The sequence below is a fragment of the Pan troglodytes genome, chromosome 1 (assembly GCF_028858775.2).
Source record: "Pan troglodytes isolate AG18354 chromosome 1, NHGRI_mPanTro3-v2.0_pri, whole genome shotgun sequence".
In the NCBI taxonomy this organism is placed as follows: Eukaryota; Metazoa; Chordata; class Mammalia; order Primates; family Hominidae; genus Pan; species Pan troglodytes.
In genome coordinates this window covers 119,372,193-119,397,883 of record NC_072398.2, presented here as the reverse complement: position 1 = coordinate 119,397,883, position 25,691 = coordinate 119,372,193, and the positions used below count along the sequence as shown (strand labels likewise).

The window sequence follows — 25,691 nt, the reverse complement described above, 5'->3', positions numbered from 1 at the left end:
CTGAGGAGCTAACATTTAAGCTGAGAGCTGAATGTAAAGGAGCCAGCCATGTAAAACACCTGGGGACAAGTGTGTGTGGTAGAGGAAACAGCAAGTACAGAGGCCTTGAAGTAGCAGGAAGGAGTTTGGCCTGATCTAGGAATTGTCAAAGGGTCAGCAGGACTGGACACCACAAGAGGAAGGTAAGGCAGGCAGGGGCCAGATCATGCAGCGTCTGACGGGCCATGGGGAGGAATATGGGTTTATCCCATTCAGTGAGGCGCCATGAGGAGTTTTAAGCAAAAGAGTAACAGAATCTCATTTATGATGATAACAACAAATAACAAACTCACCTATTCATGTGGATTTATAATTTACAAAGCACTTCTACATATTTACCTCACATAAGCCCCATGAACCCTGTGAACTTTGTATTCTTATCCCCATTGTACAGATGCAGGAACTGAGGCTGAGATAATTACATGGACTGCTCTCATTTGCTCAGCTGGGATTAAAAGCCACTCTTCTTGCTTTTGTCTATTTTCCAGTAGCCATAGCATCTCAGAGGAGGACCATGAGCTCTGAAGCTCAGCCCCTTAAAGCTGTGAAGCCACTTTGGAACTGTGCTGGCTCCTCTCAGAGCTTGGAGAAACTCTTTTAAGTACTTCACACCCTAGCAGCTGCCCTCTGGGACCAGGTTGGCCTGGATCCTACTCAGTCTTGGGCATGCAGGCCAGAGCCTCTGTCCCTCCAATCAATAAGATGCTTTCCACAGTGGTTAAGTGTTTAGTCTCCTCTTTATTGAGATAATTGAAAGGCCTTATTAAGCAAAGAGCTGTGATTACTCCTTCGGCTAAAGCCAGAAACACCATCTCCCCTGCCTCTGTGCCCTCTGGGTGTCTGGAGCAGAAACAAGCTTAGGATGACCAGGAATTGTTTCTGCTAAAATAGACTCAAAGTCATCTGTCCTGAGGAAACCACGGGGCTTGGGTTTCCAGAGAAGATGTGGAAGGGGATGGGGCAAGCTATTTCAGAAGTATGAACACCCAAGAACTTGGTGGAGGACATGGCAGAGGTAGACAGGTATTCGGTGAATGAATGAATGAATGATCTCACTTAAGCCTCTCAATTCCCTGTGAAGTAGGCTCCTGTTTTGAGACTGTCTTCCTTCTCCTTCAGTGTTCATGCCCTTTGCCCTGGCTCAAGATTTCCTGGACGTGCACTAGCATTAAGGCCTGTGCTAGAGCCTTCTAGATCTTTGCAGCTAGGGTTGTCTCCTCTGCCGTGGTACTCAGGAGAGGCCTCCAGGGAAGTGGTTGAGAACATGGATTCTGAATTTAGATAATGTGGGTTCAAGACTCACCCTGCTCCATAAAATAACTGTATGATCTTGGGGGAATGTTACTCTGGGCCTTAGTTTCGTTGTCTGTAAAATGAAGATAATAACAGTAACCTAGATCATAATCCTATTGTGACATATACAGCTCCACAAACAATAGATACTATTACTTTTAGCTAGGCATTCTGAAAACCACAGTCTCTGTTGATGGGAAACTCTAAAAACACAGTTGGTTGTCCCAAGTTCAAATAGCCCCATTGATGAAGAAAAAGGGGCTGCCTCTGAGATATATCACCTTAGCTGGGATTTTCAGATGACACAACTCAAAGGGGGCCTGTGGGCACAGGGCTGTGGATGAAAATAAAGCATGGCAGGAGTGCAGAAGAACAATGCCAGGAAGGCTGCATTTCAGAGTGACCAAGGCTGGTGAGGAATGCTAAGGACAACAGAAAGATTGCTTCATCCATATGAAGAAAGAGGGAGAAGGGAAGCCATGCCTCCTGCTGGGGCAGATGGTCTGCTAGTGACAGATGACAGGGAGAAAGCCGAACAATCCACTCCCAGGCGTCCTCTGCCTTCTCCACCGGGAATAAGGAGCTGCATCTTGGAGAGGCTGGAACAAATGCCAAAAAGAAGGATCCAGAGCTTAAAGTAGGAGACGGGAGAGCAGGCAAGTGTCCAGCTGAATTCAGTAAATTTACATCACAGGCCCACATGAATCCCACCCGGGAGACAGGAGGAATGTGCAGATGGGGTTGCAGAACCACTGCCCTGGATCTTTGAGAAATCGTGGTGCAGCAGAAAATTACCAAGAGACTAGAGATGGAAAACGGCTGTATTGAATTTTTAAAGAAGGCAAAAGGAGGTCTGAGAAACCACAGACCAATAGGCTTGGTATCTGTAAATTGTGCCATCAAATTGCTGGCAGAATTCGAGAGCAGATTATTAAGTAGACAGCTTGTGAATACTTGGAAAATAAGCTGTATTGGTTCACTAGGCACACATCTTGCCAAATTAACCTTATTTCTTGTTTTGACAGTGAGGTTAACTGGTTGGTAGATCAGGAGACTGCTCCAGACCTATTGCATCATGATTTTAACAAGATGTGTTCTTTTCCCAGTTCTTTATACCCTTGACAAGCTGGAGGAGTGTGGTGTGGATAGCAGTGTGGTTAGCAGGGTTTGCACAACCATCTCCAGTCTTCTGGCACTTCTCAAAGATTACCAACTATGGTCCTATGCCAGCAAAGGAAGTTCATGGTTTTCATGTTAAAATGTCTCCTTTAATGAAAAAGTAAATAAGTAAATGAAATAAAGAATGGATCTCAAGTTAGGTCTCCAGTGGTATGTTCCAGAATTTTTCAACAACTTATAAAAGCCAGAGGGAGGCAGCATGGCCTAATAATTAAGAGAGGACACTGGAGTCCAACCTGGGTTTGAACCCTAGCTTACATTAGTTACCAACTAGTTAAGTGACCCTGGGGCATTTATTTAACCTGAGCCTCTATCACTTATAAAATGGGTTTTATATCCCCAGGGTTGTTGCGATAATTAATGAGATAATTCAAAAGAAACACTTAATTCAGTGTTTGAATAACTGTAAATTGTCTAGAATTAGCCAGTGTAGTGGGCACCTATTTTGTCTGCTGACACCCCAATAGGAACTGTGTCCCTCTTTCCCATGATGATGTAAACTGTCCAGATAAGCTGCCATATTTCCCATGCCCCAATGCCCACTTGCCACAGCTGGTGAGTTCAAAATAGGGCATCTCACCCAAGCTGAACCAATGACTTCCTTTCCTGGATTTATTTTTTAAAAGCTTTACTGAGACACAATTTACATACCATAAAATCTAACCATTTAAATTATGCATTTCAATGGTTTTTAATGTATTTAGAGAGTTGCGCTCACATCACCGCAGTTTAATTTTAGAGCACTTCATAACCCCTAAAAGAAATGTGTACCCATTAGCAGTCAGTGACCATTCCACACCCCACCTCTCAGACTTAGGCAACCATGAATCTACTTTCTGTCTCTATAGATGTCCCCGTTTTGGACAATTCATGTGAATGGAACCATATATGTCGCTTTTCATGTCCGACTTCTTTCACTGAATGTGTTTTCAAGGTTCACCCATGTTGTAGAATGTATCAGTACTCCATTCCTTTTTATGGCTGAATAACATTCCACTGTCTGGGTAGACCACATTTTGTTAATTCACTCATCAGTTGATGACATTTGGGTTGTTCCCACATTTGAGTTATTCTGAATAATGCTGCTATGAACATTTGTGTACAAGTTTTTGTGTGGACACGTTTTCATTTCTCTAGGAGTCATACGGTAACTATGTTGAATAGTTTGAGGAACTGCCAAAATGTTTTCCAAAGTGGCGGTGCCATTTTACATTCCCACCAGCAATGAATGAGGGGTCCAATTTCTCCTTATCTGAGACAACACTTGTTATTGTCCGTCTTTTTATAGCTATCCTGGTGGGTGTTATCTCATTGTGGTTTTGATTTGGATTTTTCTGATGGCTGATGATGTTGAACATCTTTTCCCCTTCCTTGGACTTTTACGTTAGGGACCAGATCAGTCTCTTTCAAAGAAGCCGATGCTGCAACAAGCAAAGCTCTGGAGCTGTTGGCAGCCATGCTGTCTGCCATGGGGAAAAGCGGGATTGCAGTCGGGGAGGAAGAAGGCTGGCACTAGCAGGAGATGCGTGATGGAAAAGACAGTGATGGAGCTGGAGTTCCTGTTCTAATTCTTACCGAGGACCAGCTGTACCCCCGACTTTCCTGTCGCTTAGCTGTTCCATCCTTCCTTTGACTCTGCTCACTAACAAATTACTGTTTTCGTTTAACCTTTTTTCATTTAGATCCTGTGGTAGTGATGGTGATGAGGCTGCTACTGGTGATTGTTTGAAAGTAAGTTCCTCACATTTCTAAATGACAGAGCTACTATGAATTGAGGTCTTTAGGAGTCAAAAGGATTTTAACAGGTTGTAATTATGGGTGAAACCAACCAGATTAATTTTAACAAAGATAAATGAGAACACCAGCATTTTTATTCAAATAATCAATGACGTATAGCTGATGGGAAGGGCCTGGCTTAAAAAGAGTCTCTGTTAAAAATCACCGGGGAATTTAACTTCAACATCATCCACCAGTATAAAGAGGCTGTTAAAAACCTAATGCCATCCTTGGCTGGATTGATGGGAGTGCAGTGTCTGGAAAAAGGGAGTGGGTGTCATACTCTGCTCCTAGATGCAGACCATTTCTAGGCTGCCGTGTCGAGTTCCAGGCACTATATAGTCTATAGGACACTGATTAACTGGATCATGTCTAGAGAAGGGAGGCTGGGATGGTGAACTGTCTGGAATTCCTCTCAAGGAAATCAAAGGAATGGGGACGTTTGGCCCGAAGAAGAGGAGTTGGGGAATGGAAGAATGGAAAGGAACAATATACCAGAGCCTGTGCTAGGAACTTATCTGCATTAGTGGGTCTCACAGTAACCCACCCTATCAGGTAGGGTTAACCCACGTTAGGGATGAGGAGGGAAAGTCCAGAGAGGACAGGAACTTGTTCAAGGTCACTCAGGTAGTCAGAGGCAGAACAACTGGGGTTAGAGCAGAGATGTTTTCATGCCCCTGCTCTTTCCGTCATATCCTACTCCTCCCAGGGTCAGGGAAGGACAGAAGGGGAAGTGAGGGTGGGGCTAGAGAGAGGATGGCTGTGGAAAAGGGCTGTGAGGAGTCAGCGGGAACTTAGCCCCTTCTCTCCACCTCCGCTCAGTAGCAGCAGCACAGCACAGTGGTTAAAAGCGTGGTCTCTGAGTGTCAGACTACCCAGGGCAAATCCTGGCTCTGCCACTTGTTAGCTGGGTGACTTTGGCCATGATACTTAAATCCTCTGTCTTCAGTTTCCTGGCATTGATCAATTAATAGTACCTACGTCACAGGGTTGTTGTGAGGGATTGCATGAGTTACTTTTTGTGAAAGCTCAACCTGGCATATAGGAAGAGCTTTATTTATAAGTGTTTATTAAATAAACCCAGGGCCCAGACCATCATACTTTCTAAACTGGACTTCTGCAAAAGTCTCTTAACCAGAATTAATTCTCACTTCTACTTTTGTTCCCTTTATATATATAAAATTATATATATTATAATTATAGATATGTAATTATATATTATTTTATATATAAAATAATACCAATTTTTGAGCTCAAGTGATCCTCCCACCTCAGCCTCCTGAGTAGCAAGGACTGCACGTGGTTGCCACCATGCCCAGCTGATTTTTTATTTTTTGTAGAGGTGGGTTTCACTATGTTGCCCAGGCTGGTCTAGAACTCCTGCCCTCAAGTGATCCTTCTATCTTGGCCTCTCAAAGCACTGGGATTGCAGGTGTGAGCAATCACACCCAGCCAGAAGCATATTCTTTTTTTTTTTTTTTTTTTTTTTGAGACAGAGTCTCGCTCTGTTGTCCAGGCTGGAGTGCAGTGGTGCGATCTCGGCTCACTGCAACCTCTGCCTCCTGGGTTCATGCCATTCTCCTGCCTCAGCCTCCCAAGTAGCTGGGACTACAGGCGTCCATCACCACTCCTGGCTAATTTTTTGTATTTTTTTAGTAGAGATGGGGTTTCACTGTATTAGTCAGGATGGTCTCGATCTCCTGACCTCGTGATCTGCCCGCCTCAGCCTCCCAAAGTGCTGGGATTACAGGCGTGAGCCACCGCGCCCGGCCAGAAGCATATTCTTAAAACGTAAATCAAAGCATGTCATTTCCCCTGCTCAAAGCACTTCAATAAATGTTTGTTGAATGTATGAGTTAATGAGTAAATTAACTCAATGTTGTTGCAAAGACTACATGCCTATTACACAGTAAACACTCATTAAATGGCAGCTAATTATGAGTGTAATGACCGTGGTGTGCAGGGCCCTTTATCCCATGGTCCCTCCTGGGGCCCACCTGGGCAGAAGACTGAAGTAGGGGAGCTAATGGTGATTCTCTAAGTCCTAATGGCATTTATGGCCTATTTTCTCTGTGGAATTTTGAAGAAAGAAAGGGTAAGAAAAGAAAAAACAGAAACAGTCATGGCTTAGAAAAAAAAAATTTAAACCCAAAGCGTTATTTCCTTTTTGTCTTCCTCTGCTCATGCAAATAACGACTCTCCTCTTCTCTCTACCCTGGCTTTGTGGGTAGGGATAGTAAGGGACGAGAAAGCCCTTCCTGGAGGTGACATCCCAGGTACAGGTGAGCTGTGGTGCCCAGCCCAGAGTTAGGACTCACACTCAAACCCTATCTGGGGCCAGTGTGGAGGCAGCTGTCTGCCCTGAGCAGGTGGGGCTCAGGGACTCTGCTTTGGTTGCTCTCTCTCTCCCAGGACATCCTCGGTAATCCACAGTAATGTCTGGACTGAGGCAAAAGCAAGGAAGCTTAACCTCCTAATATGGAAGGCTAATTAATTTGTATTAGGGCTTAGAGATAATTAAACTTTTTATCTGAACTTAAGCTGCACAAACCACCTGACTTGTACAATTAATTGCTCCCTTCATTTCTTCCTCCAGGTGCCAAGAGATAAGTGCAAGCCAAGCTCCCCCATCCAGTTTTGCCTGCCTCTCAGGTGGGGGCACGGCTGCCTGTGTGGTGGGGAGTCCATTCTTTACTGGAGACCAGGGCACTGGCCGGTTAGGGCCCAGCTGCTGGGAGCTCAACCAGGGAGACACATCCTCAATGAGTTTCTGCAAGGATGATGTCTCAGCCTCACTGCCACACCCACTGCTGCACCTATCTTCTCCACTGGGATGCCCCTGAACTTGGCTTCCTAGAGCCTCAGTGTTGGGGATGGGGATGGGGCACAGAAGCTGTCCTGTTGGGTGGGACCAGGGTGAGGGAGTTCTTAGAGCAGACTGGGCCACCATAGTGTGTTCCAGGGACTCAGACCTCTGTGGCTTCCTCCTTGTCCAGGGGCAAAAGACAACAGTAGACCATCATGGAAGACACCAAAAATACCAGCCAGGGCTGAGTTCATCCTGTGACAAACACCTGTGCAGCCTCTTTTCATGTCCAAATCCCCTCCCATGAGTAGACACTATTATTATCCCCATTTTGCAGATGAGGAAACTGAGGCACAGAGTGGTAAGTAATACGCCCAAGGTCACTTGGCTAGCCAGCTGCAGAACTGGGGCACAGACCAGGTCCCTTTGATTCCAAAGTCTAAGCATAGCTCCTAGTTATCTGGCCCAAAGCTATGGTATCTGGGGAGCCAACATGGAAGGCAGCAGTCCTGGTAGAGAGCAAGGGAGGAGAACACTTCAGAGGCGACCAGATCTAGGGCATCAGCCTAGCCACAATTCTACAAAAACACTTTAGCCCTATGCTGTCAAGTCTCAAGGTGGGAGACTTGGGAAATGAAATGAAACCCCATATCACCTCTCCTTTCTACCACATGCACCCCCTACCCCCAACACACACTTCTGCTCGTGTCTCTGCAGCTGGGCACTCTCCTTGGCTCACCTGCAAAGTGAGCCCCAGCAGTGAGCCAGGAACCAAAAAGATAGGATGGTTTTTAGGAATCTTGAAGTTCCTCTGAAGACACCACCTAGGGGTGGACCCAGACGGGACAGATGAGGCTCAGAGCAAGGTAATCTAATAATAATCACAGTGGCAATTCAGTAATAATTTATTTTTATTTAGCATAAGTATGGGCCATTTAATTATCATAAACTTACAAGGTACTATTAGCCCCATTTTTGAGATTAGGAAACTGAAGCTCAGAGAAGTTAAGTAACGTGCTCAAGATCATCGGCTCATTCAAGCCAGTGCTCCACATCAGGCTTGTCTGACTTCAGAGCATTCTGCTTTCTCGCTGGAGGAGGAGAGGAATGAGCTGAAGACCTGGCTAATCCACATGAGAAAGAACAGCCTCTTTGTGACAGAACGATTTATAATCCTTTGGGTATTTATCCAGTAATGGGATTACTGGGTCGAATGGTATTTCTGTTTTTAGGTCTTTGAGGAATTGCCACACTGTCTTCCACAATGGTTGAACTAATTTACACTCCCACCAACAGTGTATAAGTGTTCCTTTTTCTCCGCAACCTCACCAGCATCTGTTATTTTCTGACTTTTTAATAATAGCCATTCTAACTGGTGTGAGCTGGTATCTCACTGAGATTTTGATTTATATTTCTCAAATGATCAATGATGTTGAACTTTTTTTCCTATGATTGTTGGCCGCATGTATTTCTTTTGAAAAGTGTCTGTTCATGTCCTTTGCCCACTTTTTAATGGGGTTATTCGCTTTTTTGCTTGTTGACTTGTTTAAGTTCCTTATAGATGCTAGATATTAAACCTTTGTCGGATTGTATAGTTTGCAAACATTTTTTTCCCATTCTGTAGGTTGTCTGTTCACTCTGTCAGCAGTTTCTTTTGCTGTGTAGAAGCTCTTTAGTGTAATTAGATCCCATTTGTCAATTTTTGCTTTCGTTGCAATTACTTTCGGCATCTTTGTCATGAAATCTTTGCTTGTTCCTATGTCCAGAGTGGTATTGCCTAGGTTGTCTTCCATATCATAAAGACACATGCATGTGAATGTTCATTGCAGCACTATTCACAATAGCAAAGACATGGAATCAACCTAAATGCCTATCAATCAATGGTAGACCAGACCAAAAAAAAAATGTGGCACATATACATCATGGAATACTATACAGCCATAGAAAAGAATAAGACCATGTCTTCTGCAGGAACATGGTTGGAGCTGGAGGTCATTTTCCTTAGCAAACTAAGTCAGGAAGAGAAAACCAAATACTGCCTGTTCTCACTTTTAAGTGGGAACTAAATGATGAGAACACATGGACACATAGAGGGGAACAGCACACACTGGGACCTATTGGAGGGTGGAGGAGGGAGAGGATCAGGAAAAATAACTAATGAGTACTAGGCTTAATACCTGGGTGACACAAGTTTACAAACCTGCACTTGTACCCCTGAACTTAAATAAAAAACAAAAGAACAGCCTTGAGACAATGGAGAAACTTTCAAAGTGTCATGAACCTAGAAACCCTGCTGGGAGGTTCTCTGGGAGATGTTTCCTAAGCTCTGCCAGCAGAGAGTCCTGCGAAAAGGGGTGGGCGACCCTTCCAGATCATTGCTGTGGTTTGCTCTGGCTTATAGAGTCACAGCCAGTCACAGCGGCAGGCTCCTGGCCAAGATCACTTTACCACTGTTGGCCTGTGGCAATAATCTTGTCTTGCCACCTCAATGGCTGTCCTGGGTGACAGAGCTGTTCTTCTAAACCAGTGGTTCTCAAACTTTAGTGTGCATCAGAATTGCCTGGAAGGCTCGATAAAACATAGATTGCTGGGCCCCAATCTCAGATTTCTGATCCTGTAGCTCTGGAGTGAGATGTGAGAATCTGCATTCTAAGTTCCTAGGCATCACTGATGTTGGTGATCTGGGGACTACTGCTTTAAATCATCCTCTTTCCATAGGTCACAGATCTGTAGACTCATAGCATGTCAGCGGAAAGGGGTCATAGCAACCAGCTTCAGAGCAGTCATGCGTACATGAGGAAACAGACAAAGTCAGACATCGGGTGGGAGATCCTGCCTGTTCATCCAGAGGGATTCCCTGCGCACTGTCTACTCCACCTATCCATAGCCCCTTGCACTGGCCAGTACTTTTCCCCCCATCCTCCTGGATTGATGAACTCATCAAACATCTTCTGGGTGTTTGTTAGGACTGGGAATACAAAGCTAAATAGATAGGTATGTCCTCTGCCCTCAAGGAGCTTATGATGTTTATAGGGAGGACAGACAAATAAATCCTGATGATGGTCCAATGTCACAACACTACAAGAAGGATGTATGCAGGGTCCTGTGTGAGCACAAAGGAGGGGCCTCTAAATCAAACTGGAGGGTGGTCAGAGGATCTCTTGGAGGCAGGAGCACAGGCTGACTTCTGAGCTGTGAAGGAAGAACTATGAGAAATTACTGGCTGGAGTAAAGGGTAGGTGGGAGATGAGGCTGGAGGGGTAGTCACATGAAGATTCTTCTGGGTTAATCCAGGAATTTGAACTTCTTCCTGAAATCAGCAGATTTCCAGTGAAGGATTTTAAATGATATGAAAAAATATTCATCTTTGAAAGATCACCTTGAAAGCAGTGTGGTGGATGGATTGGATGGGGATGAAAGTAGAGACAGGGAAACCAGTTAGCAGGCTACTGCATCAGTCCAGGCAGGAAAGGCCTGAGCCAAGGCAATGACACTGGGGATGGGAAAGAGAGGACAGATAGATACTTATTGTACCTATCCGTCCTTTTCTGTTGGGCTTAGTAACTGACTCACTGTGAGGGTGGAGGGGAGAATCTTGGGGTGAGGCTCAGGCTTGGGAAGTGGGGCAGCCCCTTCCATCTCTAGCCAAGCTCCCACCCTTCCCTTCTTTCTATTGTCACATGCTCCTGCCACACTGTATGCATCTGTGCTCCCATATGCACTGGGCTCCTCCATGACTCCAAGCTTCTAACCAGGCCTTTCTCTCAACTGAGAATGGCCCTCTCTCTCTCTCTTTGCTAGGTAACTCAGACTCATCTTTCCAGATGCTGTTCAAATGTCACCTCCCTGGGCTTTCCCTGACTTCCCCAGGCAGAGTATTACCTATTCCTGTCTTTCCACCTTGGTTGGAGCACTTACTCCTTTATGCCCTGACATACCTCCCCAGAATGTCTATTTCCCCTATTGAAATAAGAGAAATCTGAGGACAGGGCTTTCTATCTCTGGATCCCTGGTGCCTGACATGCTGCACGATGCCAAGTAGGGACTCAATTGTTCATGAGTGAATGAGAAGGAAAGCAATCCCCCTGGTGTGTGTTCCATGGACTGGACTGGCTCCTGGGATGGACTTCTTGAATCAAACTGCAAGCTCCAGGAGAAGAGAGGCTGTATCCTTGGTACCTAGAACCATGCCTGGCACAGGATGGGCACTCAAGACATCTGTTGAATGAGTGAATGAATTATGAAAAGATTATCAGTGGAACTGCTGACTCAGCATACTGGATCATCAGAGGGCCTTTCTGCTGCAAAACACTTTTATCCTGAATAAAGTCTACTTTTTGATGCATTGTATGATTCACTTGAAGTAGGGGAATCTATCTCACCTCCAATAAAAAGGAACAAATCTAAGGCCACATCACAGCTGGGAGGAGTCAGCAGTAAGCAGAGGGAGGAACATTTGCTTTGAGGTATACACCAACCGTAACCAGGTGATCCCTGATTTGTCACTGGGAGATGGAACCTTGGGCTAAAAGCAAACAGAGAGAGCTTTAAGTTGGGCCTCGAAATGGGCTGAAGTCATCCCAAGATGGTAGTACTACCTGACTTATGAGCAAACCATATTTAAATCCTGTCCAGAGGTAAACATTCTTAACCTAGGGCTTCTGGATTCCCATAGATTAAGATCAAGTAAAATAAATCATAAGAAAGCAAGCAACCAAGAGTGAGTCAACCAAACAAACAAGCAATAGATTTAGACCCTCCCCAAAAACTTCAGATACTAGAATTGATAGATACGGAACAGTCATGTATGAAATGTTTTCTAAAAATAAAGCATAAAATCACAAAGATTAGCAAGCAACAGAACACTATCAGGAATCACAATGCAGATGTGAAAAAGAAACAAATGGAGTTTCTAGAAGTGAAAGAGTTAAATGTTAACATTATTACTGAGTATAATGCCTTAAACCAACTGGTTATTCTTATTGGGCATCTTCTAAAGTGGATGTCCTCTTCCCAACCTAATTCTTGGGAACCCTCCTGTTGTCACTTGGCCCAAGAAGTTCTTGTACTTGAGTCTATTCCTATTATGACAAGAAGGAGGGCAATAAAGACCAGAGAGCTGCCTGCACCAGCCCTGTCACCAAAAGAGGTGATCACTGTAGCCCATCGCAGAGCGCAATGAAGTCTGGTTCTTGTAGAGACATAATTCCTTTAGCCTGCACAGCTCCTAGGAAAAACACACTGACATGGATGAATACAGAGAGTGTGAGCAGACTGCAAACCAGTGTTAAAACGAGACGGAGATGGAAGAGCAAATGCTAGCCAGCCACCTGTGGGATAAAAACCAGGAAAGGAGATGTCATCAACTTCACTACTGGTCTCCTGTCAATAGGAAGATACTAAAATGAAAATTGGGATATGGTTATTTGTGGTGATGCTTCCTAAATGTCCAGTCAGTTGTTCCCTGCCCTATGGATGCATTGGCTCAGAGTGTGGTCTACAAGGACATTTGTACTTTGGAGGGGAAAAGTAGAAGGGCTGAAGCTCAAGAGGCTGTGAAGCCACTTGCCCCCTGCCTAGTGATGAGCCAGCCCCTCAGCTCTGGAGAGAGCACACGCCCTGACCTGGGGCATCCCTGGTTGGGGCTGGGAGCCATGCTGGCAGGTAGAAAGCCCAAGCCCAATTATGAGAGGCATGCTTTTACAGAGACTTGGCCTTGCTCAGTCCATTCTTCCCAATCTCAGATCCCAGGAAACTTCTAATTTATCTCTCCAGGCCTTGGGAGTCAGGGTTCACAAGAAAGAGACATGAGGAGCAGCACATGTGTCTGGTCAAGCGGTGGAGCCCTTGTCCCTCAGGCCTGTACCCTGTTTCTCTTTCTCCATATGTTCACACAAAAGCCTTCTCCCCGGGGCTGCTTCTCAGCCTTCTGCCACCCTAGGCTAGCACACATTCCTCAGAAAGGGATGAGCTGCCTCAACTGCACAGTAGAGCAACTGCCATGACTAGCCCTGGTTAGTGCCAAAGTGGGCGTGTAAGGCAGAAGGGAGGGCTGGATGCTGGGAGAAAGCGGGAAGGTGGGAAGGGCTCCATGCAGTCTGTGCAGCACAGGCAGCATTGGCCAGAGTCAGACACCTTTATGCCCTGACGTAGCTCCCAAAAATAGCACAGCTAGAGGTGGTGAAGCGTCAAAGTGGAAGTCCGCAGAGGTGACAGGGAGCTAGGACACAGAAGCTGGGCTGGTCAACCAGACAAACTCTTATGGCCAGAGTCTTCCCTGAGGTTCAGTCCTGCCTCTCCTCGCACACCCCTGATTCTGCCTTCTGTGGCTCCAGCTGGGACGTGGTTGAGGTAGTGACAGGTGGGAGGTAGAAGTAGGCAAGAGGCAAAACGGTAGCGGTAGTGACCAGAGGAGTCTTAGCCCCAGGCCAGGCCAGATTCAGTGCTTAGCGGTTTGGCCAATTGACCCAATATATGGCCACCAGGTGTCCCCACTCTTCAGAGCACTCTGCTCTCCACTGCTCATAGGGTAAATCCAGGTTGCTCCAACTGCCCTTTGCAAATCTGATCTGGCATTCCCCACGCTGTGCTGCCCTCCATCTTGGGCATCCTCTCTTCCCTTTTTCACCCATCCTCATCCTCCGAGAACCAGAAGTTATCCCTCTTCCATTAAGTCTCAGACTCTTACAGGTCTTGAAGGATTGTACAGGGTGGCAGGACCTACACCCACGTGGCACAGGAATCCTCTCCACGGCGGCCTTTCAGCCTACTGGTGAACTTGCCAGGCACAGGCTTTGGAGCCAGACAGACCTGTGCAGAAGGCCTTGCTCTCCCACTACCCAGCTGAGAGACCTCAAGCAGGCACAACTTCCTGGGCCTCAGTTGACTCATCTGAACAATGGAATAGCAATAAACTACCTCACAGGGTTGTTATAAAAATCAAATCTGTAAAAGCATTTCATGATCTGTGCAGTGGCAGACAGTGCTTAGTTCTTCTGCATGAAACAACTTGGGCCATGGTTGGGCTGCTCACATCATCGGCTTTCCTGTAACTTGCACCTGTGAGTGCCACTTCTGCCATTGGGAACTCCAGAGTACATCTGTCCCTCTGTCAACACCACAGCCTTCCTCCAAGCTCTGAAAGCACCGCCTGCTCCTCATCTCATTTGGCTGCACTGCCAGTGGCTGTTTCACACTTGCCTGCCCCCGCTCTGGCAGGCCCTAAGCTGGGTACAAGACAATGTCATGCAACGAACGTAGGCCTTGGAGTCAGAAGTCCCTGGCCTGCAAGTCTGCATCTTCCTCTCTCTAGTTGTGTGACTTTGGGGCAGCGACTTAGATCTCTAAGCTTTAGATCCTTCAGCTGTAAAATTGAGAATAATGTCTCCTTACAGGGAATGGTTAATATGCACTCACAGACCCCACAGTGCAGCACTGACAAGATGCTTGTTTCATGTCTCTCTACCCACCAGATGGTAAGCTGCATGAGAGCAGGCCTGGTGCAGTACTAGGCACATAGTAGGAATGTCACATTGAGCCTGTAGCAGGACTAAATGGGGCCCCAACTTAACTATGGCCTCTAACCTCATGTTGGGTACTTAAAATCCTGCTCAGGGCCTAGGGACAATTGAATGTTTCAACTGAGCTGTGGAAAACCCTGAAGAGCCCTTTCACATCTTGCAAGCTTCCAGCTCTGGGCTCCATGCTTCTGGGTTTGGTTTGACCCAGCTCAGTAAATTTGACTGAGCATCAAACATTCTCCTGAAGTATTTCTTCTGCTTTGGAAGGCAGAAATGGAGCTGCGTGCTGTACACTGGCTCACCTGACTCCCTGAGGCTGTGTGGGGTGAGGAGGCTCCTCCTGCAGTCCTCAGCAGGGGCCTGGTCTGGACACCTGCCTGCGAAGGACAGGAGCCAGGGCCCCTTCGGCCTCTATCTTTAAGTCTCTGGTTCTTTGAGCCTTTGCCTTTTTTCTCTCTGTTTCCTGCCCTCTAGTTCCAGGTGAGATGCCCTCTGGTGTGACACCCTAGCACCCTAGCCTTACCCGCCCCCACCCCATGTGAGCTGGTGACAGTGGAGGCCTCGTTTGCCTGGGACACCTCTGCCTCTCCACAGCCTCGCACAGCACCTGCCATGCTGTAGGGTTCCATTACATGTTTTATAAGTACATGGATGCTTCTCTGATTCTCTTTCAGTCTCTGCCTCTCTCAGATCCCCATGTCTTAGCTGTTCCAGCCAGCCTTGTCTGTGCTGAGATATGCTAGGATCAGTTTTGGGGTGATTAGAGGTGGTCCTTAGGGCTGCTGGTTGTGTGTGTGTGTTTGTGTAAAATTCCTCACAGACACCAAGCCCCCAAATGGACACATCACTTTCTCCTCAGCCCGTCAGAGAAACCCTCTGATATTCACCATCACACATACACTCACACCAGGTCGGAGATGGTGCTCCATCATCTGCTCCATGCATACTGAAGTATTTATGGGTGAAAGGACACGTATGTGGACTTTTCTTTAAAATACTCTTTGAAAAAATGAAAGGCAAGTGAGAAATAGGATGTGCAGTGTGCTGAAGCCAGGTGGGTGGGTGCATGGGCTTTCATTCACCACCCTCTCTGGTTTTGTATACACTTGAAATTTTCCATAATTAAAAAGGTAGAAAAAAAAACTTCATTAAAAGAAGAACCATCGACTCCAACTCCCTTCTGAGGCCACTACTCATTTTGCACATGTGACAAACAGTCCTGCAAAATCCCTCCTGCCTTCTTTAACTTTTCTTTATGTGGGGCTCATCTTGCCAACTAGATTCTTGCTTCTTGAGGGCAGGGCTGTGTCTTATGCTACTTTACATCCTTTTTATAATAGCGCTTATAGAAGGGCAGGCATCAATGGCCACTAGACCGAGCTGCCCAGCCCTTCCCCTTGGACCGAGGCCTTCTTTCACATGCCTCATGTCCTTGGCATTGACTCCTTTTCCGTCCCCCAACCCCTGCTGCTGCCCAGCTCCTCCCTGGCTTCCGCCAAGGTGACAGGGTAATGCTATGGCCAGGGACTCTGCTGTTTCCTTGGCAATCAGAGCCTTTCTTTAGCCCTGGCAGCATGCTCTCCTTGTTGGTCAATATTTAGTTTAATTTAGGTTCTAATCAGGCAGGAAAGAGGCAGGTGGGCTTAGGGGTTGCTGCAGGGCTAGCAGGGACCCATCTGTCAGCCTCCCCCACACCCTGTTGCGACTGCACGCATTTTATGTTTGCTCTGAACCCTCCCTTTACAACATTTCTGCTCTCTGCCCTTCAATTAACCTTCTGTGTTTTGGGTCTGACCTAGCTGCAGTGTGCAGGGAAGGGAACATGCTGAGGTCACTTGCAGGGCTCCGCAAGGCTTCCTCAGCAGCCCTGCCTGTAGCCTCTGTGGGAAATCTAGCTGACCCCCAGGGAAGAGGCTGGAGTGAAGGTGCCCTGCTCCACTGCTGGGGAGAGCATGAGAAGTCACAATGGATGAATGCTTACTATGTGCCAGGCACTGGTCCAAGTATTTTGTGACTGTTAGTTTATTTAATTCTCCAAACAACCCCAGATAGGGAGACGGGTTCTATAATCATCCCCATTTTGCATATTAGGAGACTAAGGCTTGAAGAGGTTAAATAATAATTGCCAAATCACAGCGTTAATTAACAGTACAGCTGAAGTTGGCGCCCGGGCGGTCTGCCTCAGGCGCCTAGGCCCTTGACTGCTGCCCTTCAGTGAGGGCGGATGCTGCATGCAGGACAGACAGCACAGGAGGCGCCACCGCCTTCCCGGCCTCCCTGTCCCATGCTCCCCTGAGGGCCCGTGTGAGTGGCTGACAGCACGGGCGAAGCACAGGGAGATCCTCCCAGCTGCAGGGTGGCGGGTGGATCAAATAAAGGGCAGGGGACTTCTTGGCTACAAAGCAGAGCCAGGTGGCATGGAGGAAAGGGCGGCCTAAGCTGACAGACAGGGTTTATTTATTTCCTTTCTCTTTGTCACAGGGCCCCTTTAAAATGACTCAACAGACTATTAATCTCAATGGAATATCAACCCCAACAGGGGGGAAAAAAAGGTAAGAAAATCCTCAAGAAAAGAACACATACATCTCAGCCCAGTCCACCAGACAGGGCAATGTGGGGACACTGTTGGGAGGAACTCTTCCAGTCTGGCCAGAGATCCACCGCCACAACCTGGATGCCACAACCTGGGTGGGCACCTGGGCCAGCCTTGTCCCCTCACCCTTGCCTCAGTCTGGCTGCACTTTCCAGTCTGCCCTCTCTGTCTCCCAGTTGGTAGGTTCCTTCCTGAGCCCCTCACAGTCAGACTGACACATACCCTGTGCATTTCAATGGCCTCCTGTGTGGAAAGTATGAAAATTAATCTTAGAAATGTTATCAAGTCCAAAAGGAAATTCCTAGGGGAATGTAAGTCAACCTCTTTTAAAGAGCATGGCTAAGCAGAGACCTTAAACTTTAGGGAAAAACCAAACTCCTTGAGAACAAGAGTCAAGCGAGGAGCGGGGGGACGTGGAGAGCTGGAGTCTGCCGCTGGCCCACGTGGCTAGGCGAGCGCCTAAGGAGAATTCAATGAGCCACCTGTGTGGACGGTGTGAAAATTCCCCGCGGCTGCAGAGCAGGGCAGCAACCTGCATGTGGGGGACAAGTAATTACAGAAGGACAGAATGAAAACAGAGGCTCAGAGGTCTGGGACCAAGGTATCCTGGAGCAGCTGCTGGGTTACTTTCTGGTGGCAAGACGGGGACAGGAGGGCAGGAAGAGGAGAGAAAAGAACATGAGGTGAGCCAGGGGAACACTGTGGTTCCCCTCAGGCCAAATCCGAAATCCTGTCTGGCCTTCCCCAGGGGCCTTTTCACCAAGCGACATCTCACGGCTCCCACCAGGCACCCTCTGCTCTGAGGAGCACCTCTGCTACGACACTGGCTCCCAGATGCTGGGTCCTCACCTGCCTCCTGTGTGCTGCAGCTCCAGGGGACATCTGTCTCCCATAGAACGGGGTCACTCAAAGGGGGGCACATCTTTTTCAACAGAGGCCTTCTACACTAGTGGGGAGTGTCTGCACAGCCTGGCCTGCTGTTTCCCCTGGGGACACTCCTGTTGATGCGGAAGCCCTGCTTATCGTGGACATGCTCGTGGCCCTCACGGCCCGGCCCTCCCATTCTCCTCTGAACTCTCACCCATGTACTTTAAATGGCGTTTATGCTCCTCTTTTCCATTCCCAAGCATGGCATAATGGGAACGCTATGGGCTTTGGGCTCAGAACAATCGTGGTCCTCAACCTGGGGACCATTTGATTGGGTTAAAATTTTTAACCATTGCTTTCTCATCTGTAAATGGGAATATTTATATTTACTCATCTCACATGGTTATTGTGAGGAAAATGAGAGAAGGGATATCCACTTCCAGTAATGTAAAACTAAGCAGTTTGAATAAACCCTTCTGCTGAGGATAATTTAAAACGCTGGATGAAATATAACAAACATTTTCTTAAAAACATCAAAGACATAACGAAGTAATAAGGAATCATGGGCCATAATCTCTGAGGAAGTGAGAACTCAAAGAGGTGAGCCCAGTATTCAACCCCACCCTTGCCTTTAAAAAAAGTTAATCCAGAAGCAGTAGTGACAACAATGAGCTGTGGTTTTTGCAGCTTCCCCACCCAGCTCTAAGATAGGAAGCCTAAATAAATACCCTACACTTCACTCAAAGTTGGGGTCCTGAAGTGCTTTACCTTCAGAGTGAAGACGAATTGAGAGTAAATATCTCCTCTATGGACTTGCAGCCTTGAATTTAGATTAAGGAATTTGGGTTAAGGAGGTCCTGGACTGGTAACATTCCCAGGTGACTAGCACAGTAAATTAAAATCCTCTCTGGAGGAAGAATACTGATTCTAAACCCCAGATTATCCTTCAAATAATTTTCAAATACACTGACCAGCACAGAGTCAAAGATAAAGCATATAAAGGAAGAAGACACCATGAGCAAGAACCAGAAGAAAATGATGATAAAAAGAGACCCCCAAAGAAGTGACATATAGTCATGCATGTCATAATGACATTTTGGTCAGTGATGAACTGCATATATGATGGCAGTCCTATAAAATTGTGGTATCGTATTTTTACTGTACCTTTTCTATGTTTAGATAGGTTGAGATACACAAATACTTACCATTGTGTTACAGTTGTCTGCAGTATTCAGTACGATAACATGCTATGGCCAGGCGTGGTGGCTCACGCCTGTAATCCCAGCACTTTGGGAGGCCAAGGCGGGTGGATCATGAGGTCAGGGGTCTGAGACCAGCCTGGCCAACGTGGTGAAACCCCATCTCTACAAAAAATACAAAAAATAGCTGTGTGTGGTGGCGGGGGCCTGTAATCCCAGCTACTTGGGAGCCTGAGGCAGGAGAATCACTTGAACCTGGGAGGCAGACGTTGCAGTGAGCCTAGACTGCGCCATTACATTCCAACCTGGGCGACAGAGCAAGACTCCGTCTCAAAAAAATAAAATAAAATAAGATAACATGCTATACAGGTTTGTAGCTTAGGAGCAATAGGCTAAACCACATAGTCTGGAGTGTAGTAGGCTATATCATCTAGGCTTGTGCAAGTACACTGTATGATGTTTGCATGAGGATAAAATTGCCTAACAATGCTTTTCTCAGAACTTATGTCCATTGTTAAGTGATGCATGGCTGTATTGGAAGTATCAGACACAGACCACCATATTAACAATTCAAGAAAATATAATAAAGGCAAGCTTGAACATTTTCTTAAGAAATGGGAACTAAAAAGTGACCTAGAAATGTTGAAAAAACCCAAATACAAATTCTAGAACTAAAAAGCACAGCTAAAATTAAGTAAGCAACGAATGGGTTTATTAAATGCTAAATAAACACAGCTGAAGAGAAAATTAGTGCACTGTAGGTTAGAAGGAACTATCCAGAATGTAGCACACAGAAACAAACAGGAAAGTCCACGCACCTTGTCTAACGCCTGGGATAGAGAAGTAGGAACTCAATAAATGTTACTTTCATCCTTTTCCTCTTTCAAGTCTTAAAAAAAACACTCCTCTTTCAGAAAACCTTTTCTGATTCACTTGGCCTGACGTCTGCCACTCCATTTCTCTGAATTTTCTCAGCATCTTTGTAATCGGTTTGTTCATACTGACAGGTACTCACTTATTTCCTGAGATCAATGAATGCGAGAGTTAAAGCCTCCCCCAAAACTAATGCCATGGGTCAAAGGTTTCCTGGTCCACAAACTCATTCCTCCTCTGTGCCATGATGATGTACAAATGCAAGGGCTTGCTTATGAGAGGTATTGCTCCGAGGAAAAGGAGTTAGTTGAATTCCAAAATATGGTCTGCTTCCTGACCCTTTTCCTTGGTCAATGCTGTGTCAAGACAACTGCAGACTAAAGGTCACAATAAATACCTCAGTGTTCATGGTAAACAGGGAGCATGCATAAGCCCTCTCAGGCCTTGCTCTCCTCTGTTATTAGAGCTTCTCATCTCAGCTCATTCTGGAAATTCTGATGCACAAAGTTGGTGAGGGGAAGTGGCTAGAGATGGACCTCAATAGGACCAACAAAATCCCCAGCTCCAAGAGGAGACTGCCAACTCTGCAAAAAGCATTAAATACTTCTGCTCTGCAGCGCCTGTTTAAGGACTTGGAGAACCAAGATGTGCCTTGCCAAAGAGGCCTCTTGTATGTTGACTTTAAGTGTCTGCCCTTCATTCTCAAGCACCATGGAGCAAGAGGGAGGGGACGCCCTGAATGACCCCATCCTCCACCCCTAATCTGGATCATCTCAGACCCCTGGCCAGACCAGGGCCAGTGACCTGTCTCCCTTTAAATAGGCCTGAAGTGTAAGGGAGAAGGATTGGAATTAGCTCTGGGAGAGAAAGAAGAGAGAAGCTTTGGAAGCCTGGCTGCTGGGCTGTGTTGAGATGGAGGAGCTATGGGTGGGGCCTGGGCCGCTGTTGAAGGTAGAGGTGCAAACCAGGGAAGTAGCTTTGTGCAGGCAGAAAGCAGAAGCTGTGGTAGTTGTGTTTTGATTAGTAAGAGCCCAAGGGGATTACAGAACCCAATGTCCTGGCCTTACCGGTTCTGTTTCAACAGCGGAAGATTATTTTTCTTTTCTTTTTTTTTTTGAGACAGAGTCTCGCTCTGTCCCCCAGGCTGGAGTGCAGTGGCGCGATCTTGGCTCACTGCAAGCTCCGCCTCCCAGGTTCATGCCATTCTCCTGCCTCAGCCTTCCGAGTACCTGGGACTACAGGCGCCCACCACCACACCCGGCTAATTTTTTGTATTTTTAGTAGAAACGGGGTTTCACCATGTTAGCCAGGATGGTCTCAATCTCCTGACCTCATGATCTACCTGCCTCGGCCTCCCAAAGTGCTGGGATTACAGGCATGAGCCACCGCGCCCAGCCAGAAGATTATTTTTCTAGACTTGGAAAAATTGTCACATTTCCCGTGTGTGTGTGTGTGTGTGTGTGTATGCGTGCGTGTGCGCGCCTGCAAATGCTTGCATGCATGCACCAACCCACTCATTTGATCAAAGGTTAAAACAATATTAAATGATAGTCGTTACATGTCAGACACTGGGCTGAGTGCTGGGGATTCAAAAATGACCAAGACAGGGTCCCCAACCTGCTCTGGGGGTGTTCATCAACTCCAGGGAGATGAAATTTCTCTTGATGGCTCCTCTCTGTGCCCATCCTGCTCTAGAAGCCTCTTCATTCACTGATTGGTATTTGGACCAACCAAATGGTTTTTCCTAGCCCCCTCCTGGGCTCTAACGGCAGCACCAGAAATTTCAAGCAAGAAGCTGCTTCCTGGTCCAGCATCACCCAATGTGGACAGGATATTACTGAGATAAAAGATGCATGACCAGCTCCAGCTCTTGTCTGCCATTTCTGCCCAGGATCATGGAACAGGAGATGACCAAGGGGTCAGTGTGTGAGGGGCCTCCTGAATCTATTTGTGGCTCTATCTTGAATAAACTGGGTGAGCGACTGTGGCTCTTCTCACTTCTGGCTTTTATGTCCCTTCTTCTGATTTGGGGCTAGGTTAGGTGCCCTGGTCCAGTGACTAGTCTCTTCCAGTCCTTGGTCCTGTAGAATGGGCCTTTCCCTACCTGGAAGAGGGCAGCTCTCATGCTGGGACCGAATACCTTGAGAGGAGAGCCTCTTGGTTGCCCTGTGACCCTGGACAGGGCACAGAGGAAGAAGCCCCATTCTGGTGCTCCATCCCTCCAGTTTGCCCAAAGGTTGCACCCAAAGGCCGATGCTGGGCACAGACTGGCACCTTCTGACTTTCTCTCCAAGCTCCCATCCTGGCTGGAGAGACAGCAGGTGTCTGAGAACTATTCCTTCTCTTCTCAGTGAGAATCTATAGCCAATTAGCTGAGCCCAGGGAGGTGGAAAATGTCTCTTTCCAGCCCTGGAGCTAACAGCGAATCCAGTCTTTCTTGTAGACGTCTCTGTGAAGGGCGAGAACGGAGTAACCTCCAGGACTCCAAGGAGCTGGTTTCAGGCTGTCAGCTCGAGGCTTTAATAACACAAAAGGCAAAGGAACACTCCACTAAGTAGCATAAAATAAGTGCAAAACTTGGCTATATTTTTTTCCCAGAGTCTGTCTGGGTTTTTTATGTGGGTGTGTGCAAAGAGCAGGAACTCTCCCTGGGGTCCAACAAATTGGGTCTTTGCTGTGAGGGGCTGTGGCAGCTGTAAAAGGAGCCAAGCCAATAATTGGGCTAAAATAATTGGTCTCGGGATGTGCACTCCCTCTAGCCTCTGCCTGTCACCCCTCCAGCTTCAGGGCCTCAGGAAGGCTGACACACACACCCGGCTGCTGTGGCATCTTCCTGACACCATGGTCAATGTTCCATTTCATTAGATCTTATCTGTATAAAACTGATGATCAGGGGAGAGGGGTCTGAACAGTGTAATGGGGGAAAGTCCTGGTTCTATCACTATCCTGATGTGTGAGTCTTGGCAGGTCATCTTCCTCTCTGTGCTTTACTTTCCTCATCTGCTCAGACAGAGGAAGAAGAGAGGATCAGTGCTTACTGAGTGGGGCAACAGTGTGGCAGGTCCTGGACTAGGTGTTTTGTATACATTGTCTCTGTGTCCTGTGTTATGGTGAAAATCAGATGGAAAAAGAGAGGTCAAGGAATTTAGACAAAACCAGAAAATACTACACCAAGATGAAAGTTGATGTATTTTTACTGCTTGCTACCCACACTCAGGAAATCCTGACAATGCTTGGCTCAAGAAATACGCAGAAAAGCTGTGAGGGGTCTGTCCCTCCCTTACCTGGGTGTGGGCTCAGCTGTGGGGACTGGCTAAGGGGTGGGCGATGAAAGGACAGGATGAGTCGATCTTTAAGGTTTGGGTATTTCTGAGTCCCTGGGTGAATGCCACTTACTGAATTCCCAAGGCAAATGCGCTCTTCGGATCGTCCACCCCTAGGCCATGGACTCTCTGCCTCTCCTCTTTTCCTGTAGCACCCATAGTCAGAGTTGGCTACATAAGACAAAGCCTTCATTATTTTTAAAAAATCAATTGGCTCCATTATGGTATGACTAAAATTCTATTTTCAACTTCCCCTGGAGAGATGTTACTTACTGGGAATAGGTAAGTATCATTAGCATTTTTCTTTGAGAGTTTGGGGCCTGGAGAATTTAGGCTCAGACATTTGTATTTCTTTTTCCCCACCTGCCTGTTTCCTTGGCCCGGGTCAGAAATGACTTCAAGAGTTAGGGACAGTGCAGAGTGGTGATGAAGGACCAGTGAGAGCATTCCTTGCAGTGCCACGCCGGGCACGTCAGCCTTCCGGAGGGTCAGTGTTCTCGTCTGGAAATGGGGGATGATGTTAATCTTGCATCACAGGACCGTAGTGATGACTAGAGGGGTGATGCTTGTGGGGTGTTGGGCACGGTGCCTGGTAGATGCTTAGTGAGCAGCAGCCATTTCTGTGAAAGGAAGGGCCTGGACAGCTGATCTTCACCAACAGTGATGACAAAGAGGGAAGGCCAACTCCCCGGCTCCACTGGTGGGTCTGGAGGAGCTGGTTGTCACACCCTCAGGGCCAGCTGCCCAGCTGATTTTGCCTGTGGCCTCTGTGTGCCACACCCTGCATGGGGAATTAGGGGAAATGCAAAAATGATGGTGGGGTCCCTGGGCACCCAATGCTGCCAAACATAGAGCAGTGGTAGGGCTTAAGGCTGAGGGCCACAGTGTGAAGGAGCCATCAGATTGCAATGTGGCTTCCCTCCAGGGGAAGCAGGGGCAGAGTTCCTTGCACAAAGTAGACAATCATAAAAAATAAGGGCAGCGCGCATGTCATGAGTGCTTACTGCATGCCAAGCACTGTGCTAAGCACTTTCTTCACGTGGACCTTTTACATTTTTAATCTGTACGAGGGCCCAATGTAGTAGGTTCTCTTATCATCCCCATTTTACAGATGATGAAACTAGGCCTCATTTGCTTGATAACCTCTCTGGAATCACTCAGCTCATACACAGTAGAAGTGGGCCTCAAACCCAGTCCTGCTTCACATGAGTATCTGAGCTAAAGCCCTTGCCCCACTCATTGTGGCTACAGGGCACAGGGAGCCGGGCACAGGCTGGCAGGAGAAGCCCGAGGCCAGTCCCTGCTGCACACACTACTGCTGTCCCATCCCTCGGATTTCTCTTGCTTGGTTCTGGCAGCATCCAGGAAGATGTTCTCCCAGCATCCTGCGCCCCTCACTCCCACCAAGATACAGTCTGCCATCTAGAACTGCTAGAGGCAGGAGCAGCCAGTTCAGGCTCCAAAGTCAAGTAGTGGGCAGGAGTGGGGTGCTCCCACGAGAGTGAGGTAACCACAGGCTCCTGGGAATCCAACTATAGCCCCTATCTCCCCAGGTGAGACGAGCAGGTGAGGAGCTTGCCTGGAGGCCAGTGGACACAAGTGTCCTCCATGTGGGAGTGGGGGTATGGGAAGGGGTCATAGTGAGGTCACAGGGGCCCCCAGATCACTCTTGGAACCCTAGCAAGCTCAGGGAGCTTGGAACCCTAGCAAGGATCAGAAGCCAGCCATTTCTGATGCCAGCCTGATCAGACTCCAGTCCCTCAAATTAATGCACGATCCAATTTAATTTCCCTTTAGAAAATTACGTATTTTTAAAAAATACATGAAGAGTCAGAAAAGAGTCATGGCAACGAGGAGGCTGAGCACCAGAGCTGAAGCCAAGTCTCTTCTCCCTCAGCAGGGGCCTGTCTGGTCTTCTAGGTCAGAGCCTCCTGACCCTCTTCACATCATAGCACATGTGGAAGATGATAATATTCGCCCAGGACACTGGAGTCAACAGAGGCTGCCATCTGTAGTGAGAGGCAAGCAGCTGAAGGCTCTACCTGTCTTAGGCTCGCCTAGCCACAGCCGAGCCAAGGGGTCCGTGCCCCACACACCTGTACCAGGTGCGGAGGCTCTGCTCTGGGAATCTTCCCTAGCCAGATGCTGGCTCCCTAGGTAGGTCAAAGGGTGCTGGACAGGTTCAGCTGGCACCGACTAGAACCTGCTAGGAGCCAGGCAGGC

The 25,691-nt window shown here is 47.3% G+C and overlaps 1 protein-coding gene across 5 annotated transcripts in view; it reads right to left on the bottom strand.

Annotated features, from left to right (window-relative positions):
• KCND3 (potassium voltage-gated channel subfamily D member 3) overlaps window positions 1–25,691 on the bottom strand; it is a 218,708-nt gene that overhangs the window by 17,171 nt on the left and 175,846 nt on the right. The gene's annotated exons all lie outside the window — the stretch shown is intronic.